Here is a 6000-nt window from a genome sequence, read left to right as displayed (position 1 = left end):
AATGTATTTATTATGTATTGCAAACATGTACTAGTATAAAAATTTAAAACATAAAAATACCAAATACTCCTCTCTGGGGTCAGATTTAGCTGCAGGTCCAGCCTGCCCCTCCTCAGCCCTCTGGAAGCAGTGGGTGCCTGGTGTAGTATTTCAGGGGGTACTCTGGGCTGCAGAATGGGATGTCTGGGGTGAGGAAGCTCCTTTGCCTGCAGCCTCTGCAGGAGCGCTGCTCCTGGGGATCTTCCCCAGAGACAGGAAGGGGCTGAGTCGCATGGTGACATCAGCCCTATCAACCCTCTCCTTCAACAGTTCTCAGCAATGACCTGGAAGGTGAGGACCCTTCAGTAGCTTTATGGAGCCATGGAGATGAGAAGCACTGGGAGTTGGAGGGTTGGGGTACTCAGGCTGGTCCATGGGGCTGTGCTCCCATCCAGCAGAGCCAATCCTGAAGCATTGCATGATACCCTGGGCCATCACCTTGGGGAGACGGAACTGGAGTTGGATGAGCTGCAAAGAAAGGGCTTTTATGCAAAGAAAGGGCTTTTCAAGTAAATTTCCACTTAAGTATGAGCTTAGATCAGTGAAGATGGGGTCATAATAGCTTTGATGGTCATCATAGCTATTAAAAACACATTTTTCCCTGGGCTGTGGCTGCCTTGTCATCTTATCCTCCTCCCACCAAGACTCTGACTTAACCCTTCCCAAGCATCAGGGAGGCAGGTTAGCATTGATCTGTATGTTCAACGTTGCAGTCCTTCCATATGCACAGGGGATGCTGCTGACATGCGCGACATCACCCTGGAGGGAAGGTAGGGGGTGTTGGGTAGAAAGCAACACCCTCTGCGCATTGCTCACTGTGACAATGGCAGGCGTGGCTCCCTGCAGATCCGCCTGTCTTGCCCATTCCCTGCATCATCCTCAAACACACAGGGCTTTATTTTAGCTCACTGTGCCCTAACTGCTGTCCCTATGCCTGTCTTCATGCTTGGACCAGAGATCTACCTGGCCCACTTATACTTGTCCTCCAGTTTGGACCTCCCTTTTTTAAGGAAGCTTCCCTGGCCTGGACCCATTCCCCCAACCTCAGCCAATTCAGAGCCTTGTACTGTTTCAATCACAACTGTGTGTGTGTGTATATATATATACTAAATGCTGCATTGCTGGGGATTTTTTTTTTTAAATTTTTGAGACTAGGTCTTGCTATGTAGTTCAGGCTGGGCTTGAACTCACTCTGATGTAGCCCAGGCTGGCCTCAAGCTTGTGGTGATTCTCCTGCCTCAGCCTGGGATTATAGGCATGCACCACTATCTCCAGCAGCTTTCTATTTTGAGACAAGGTCTCACCAAGTCATTACAGTGCCAGGCTGGGCTTGACTTGTGATGCTCCTGCTTTAGCCTCCCAGAAGGTTGAGTTGTGCACCACCATGGCAGGTTTCTATTGGTTATATATTGATGCATGATAATCCACCCCAACCAGGTATTGCTGATGATTCTGCAACTCTGGATGTGCACAGCCCCTCCTGGGGTCAACTCTGCAGTTGAATTGGGTTGACAGGGTGCTGACTGCTCTGGCATAGCCAGAATTGCAGGGAACAACTGGGACAGCTGGAATGTGTGGCAGAACTAAAAGCTAACCTGGGACTTCCTCAGGTGGTGGCTTCGGACCAGCAAGAGGGTGAGAGTTATAGCTGCTGAATTTGAGGCTGAGGTTCACACACAAACCTGCATTCTACTGGTTGAAGTGAGTCACAGGGCAAGTATAGATTTCAAAGGGAGGCTCGCAGGTGCATCTCTTGATGCCACATTGTAAAGAGGCACTTATCCAGCGGTGGGACAACTCACGACAATCTTTGTCCACATTCTAGCATAGGCTTCTTATGTAGCTCCTTGGATTTCTCCTTCACTGCCATGTCATAACTGTTACTAAATAGTTCCCATTTGAGAGGCTGAGACAAGAGGATCATTACAAGTTTGAGACCAGCCTGAGCTAGTGAACTTAAGGCCAGCCTGAACTGCATAGTGAGACCTTAGCTCAAAAAGACAGGGAGAAGAAAAAGAGGAGGAGGAGGAGGAGGAAGGGGAAGGGGAAGGGGAAGGGGAAGAAGAAGAAGAAGAAGAAGAAGAAGAAGAAGAAGAAGAAGAAGAAGAAGAAGAAGAAGAAGAAGAAGAAGAGGAAGAGGAAGAAGAAGAGGAAGAAGTAGTCAAGTATGGTGGCACATGCCTGTAATCCCAGCACTCTGGGAGGTTGAGGCAGGAGGATCACAAATTTAAGCCCAGCTTGAGCAATTTAGCAGTTTAGTGAGACCCTGTCTCAGAATAAGAAAACAAAAAAGGCTGGGCATGTAGTTCAGTGTGAAGGTTCTGATTCAATCCCCAACACCGACAAATAAGACAAGATAAAATAAAATAAAATGTTACTTTGACTGCTTGTCTAATGTCATTCTCCTCCATAGGGAAAAATACCCCTGAGTGTAGCGCTCCGCTTCTTTTCAGTCTATTTCCAGAGCTTGTACACAGTAGGGGCCACTTAAGTACTCAACTGATCGACTGACAACGCCCATTGCTCTGCCCCCCACAAAGAAATGATAGGGGCCAAACAACACTACTGCCAAAGTGCAGGATATGCCGGGAACTGACTGTTACTTCCCCCTTCATCCGGTCAAGACTGAGTTCTTCCCAGTAGTAGCCAGCCCTCGCCCTACCTTGGGTCTCTAGTGTTGGGCGGGTCCCACAGTTTTTCAGCAAAAGCTTTTCTCATCAAGCCAGTGGAGAGCGCGGAGGGAGGAATAGTGCCACCTGCAGGCCAAACGCGTCATCGCAGCGGAGGGGTCGCTCTCGGGTTGGCCTTCTCCCAGTCTCCCAAGTGCGCGCAATGGGGGTAAACTGTTAAGAAAGCTAGGATGTGGGATAGGACCGGAAGTTGTATTTAGCAGATGGTGTCTCTCTTGTTCTTTGCTATTGTTTTTAATAATGTTCTAAGACCATGGAATATATGATCATATTATGTCATGTGCTATATATGTATATTGGGTATCAGGGATGGGACGGAGGACCTTCACACTAAATTGCCCGGGTTGGGCTCAAATTTACAATCCTCTTGTCTCAGTCTCCAGTGTGCTTGAACATGTGTCACCACGCCCAGCTAAAATCAACTTTTAAAAATATCAAAAGGGGGGCTGGGGATTTAGCCCATCGGCATAAGCGCCTGCCTGGCAAGTGCGTGGTCGTGAGTTCGATCCCTGGTACCAATAAAAAAAAAATCGAAAGAAAGGCTGGGGATACAGCTCAGCAGCATAGTTCCTGCCTGGCAAATGCAAGGTTTGTGTTCAATTTCCCATATCCTCCTCAACAAGATAAATTTAAAATATCAAAGAATGCTATTAAGTTGACTATTACTCAGATTAAAAAATAGAATGTCAGTGTTTTTATAAACTTCTTGAGACTTAACTGCACTGTTAGTCAGCTGTTTTTCCCTTTGCTTTTTTCCTTTCTTCTTCATTTCTCTTTTTTCCATTCATTCACTTTTTTTTTTTTTTACCGTTCTGCCATTTTATAGCTATGGAGCCTATAACAACTTATTTTTCTTTTTTAAAAAGATAATTTATGGGGCCAGGATATAGCTCAGTGGCACAAGCACCTTCCTGGCAAGCACAGGGTCCCAAGTTCGACTCCTGGTACCAATGAGAGAGAGAGAGAGAGAGGGAGAGAGAGAAACATTAAATTCTTATGTATCTCAGTATTCTTATCTGTACAATGGGAATACTGTATTAGCTTGTACAAGTTAATGAGATACTGATTGGGTAGGGTTAAATGAGGGTTAACTCAGTGATTGTCTTGTATTTGGCACTCAATAAGTAGAAGCTGTTTATATAATTATTACTATATTTTAAAATATTTTCTTTCCTGATAGAACTCTGTGGTCTAATGGAAATAAGTATGAATTTTGGAATCAGAGAGACTTGGGTTCATCTTGTGGTTCCAATATTTTCCAGTAGGGTGTCATTATGGAAGTCATTAAGCCTCTTTACCTATAATATGGGGTGTTGGCACCGATGGTCAAAACTGATTACATGAGCCAGATGTTGTGGTACTGTCTTTAATCTCAGCACTTGGGAGGCTGAGTCAGGAGGACTGCCGTAAGTTAGAGGCCTGGGCCTTGCCACTGTGTTATATTCCCCAAATGGAGGGATTTAATTATTTATTTGGGGAACTTTTTTCGTGACAGCCTTTTACTATGACACAGTCCAGGCTGGCCTCTGTGCCCAGTGCCAACTCTTTTTTACTTTTTTTGAAACTAGAGTCTTTGAAGTTGCCTAATTGCCCAGGCTATGATTCTCCTTCCTTGGCCTTCCAGAAATTGGGATTACAAGTGTGTGCCACCATGCCCAGTTTATCCCTTCCTTCCTTTAGAGCAAACCCAGGGCCTCAGATATGCTTGGCAAAGGTTCTACTAAGTGCATCCCCATCCCTCTTCATGTGAAATCTGAGAACACTAGAGTTTGGAGTCAGATTTGGGTTGCAGTCTGACATTAGGAGGGCTGACAGACAAGGAGGGAGGGGCCAAGACAGCAGTGTTGCCAGCTAGTTAGAGAAAGCCTCCAGTGTACCACATTTATCACCAGTTGTTGGGTCTTAGACCCAGACTGACCCCACAGGGCACACACAGGCCTTGTGCGTTCCTTCCCATCTGCATTCCTGGTGGCCACCACTGACAGCCCCTTGACACTGGGAGGGGAAATGTTCCTAAAAGACTCTTGGCTGGCATCTGGTTTAAATTAAGAACAAATCTTTTTCAATTTTCTTTCATAAGTTCCTTACATGATTAAAGTCCCTAGGAAAACACACACTGACCATCTGAAAAGGACAAAAGGCACTTTACAGTTCCAACGTATACTTTGCAAAGAATTCCACCTACACCTCTGTGTCACCTTTGTATCTTTCATCAGAGGCACAAAGAACTGAGGACAAGGAAGTGACTGGCAGATTTCTCACTGCTCAGTGATGTCAACTGTCCTCATTTTCCCTTAAGTTCTGCTTCCTTTCCATAAAATTAGGATGATAGAGCTGGATATGGTCCTGCATACCTGTACTACGCAGGAGGCAGAGGTAGAAGGATTATGAGTTAAAAGGTAATCTGGGCAATTTATGAAGACCCTGTTCCAAAATCAAATTTAAAAGAGTATGTGTGTGGAGGGCTTGAAAATGTAGCTCAGTGTTACGGTGCTTGCCTAACGTGTGCAAGACCCTGTCATCCTATGGTAAAAGAATCTGCCCAAAGTATACCTCTTCTATTCAATCACATTGCCTCTAAAATGCAGGATTCTCTCTCTATACATATCTTTTAAAAAAAGTTTTTTTGTGGTACTGGGGATTAAACTCGGGGTTTCTGCATTGAGTTAAATCCTTAGTCCTTTTTATGTATTTTTTTAAATTTAGAGAAAAAAAGCAAAACAGAAAAAAGTATAGAAATAATACAGAATTTTAAAAAACTAAGAAATCACTACTTGGTAAATTACATATTGTTATCTTAGAAGTAGTTGCTCAAGTATTTATTTTTAAAAATTTTGAGACAAAATTTGCCTCGAATTTTTGAGGCAATTAAGCGATCTAGTGAGATCAACACTAGATCGCTCAATTACCCAGGTCGGGCTCCTACTTGCCTTTCTCCTGCCTCATCCTCCCAGAATGCTGGGATTACAGGCTTGCGTCACACCTGGCTCTCTTCTCTCATCTTTTTTTTTTCTTCCCATATCCTTAACCCTAGCTATCCAAATTTATTATCTACCCCCATAACGTGCTCTCCCCTGACTTCTTATCCTAATTTTCCCGCCTCAGGGGCTTTTGTCCAATCACAAGTATAATTGTCTCTTTTTTCCCCGCCTCTTTGTTGCGTTACGATAACAAATTTTGATTGGTTATTCTAGGGTAAGCGGTGACCAATGGAAGCTACAGTTTTTTGATGCAGCCGGGCAGCAAGTATTGTCGCTGGTGATTGGCTATA

The sequence above is a fragment of the Cavia porcellus genome, unplaced genomic scaffold (assembly GCF_034190915.1).
Source record: "Cavia porcellus strain 051 isolate PalLab524CR breed Dunkin Hartley unplaced genomic scaffold, mCavPor4.1 scaffold_21, whole genome shotgun sequence".
In the NCBI taxonomy this organism is placed as follows: Eukaryota; Metazoa; Chordata; class Mammalia; order Rodentia; family Caviidae; genus Cavia; species Cavia porcellus.
This window is presented reverse-complemented; position numbering follows the sequence as displayed.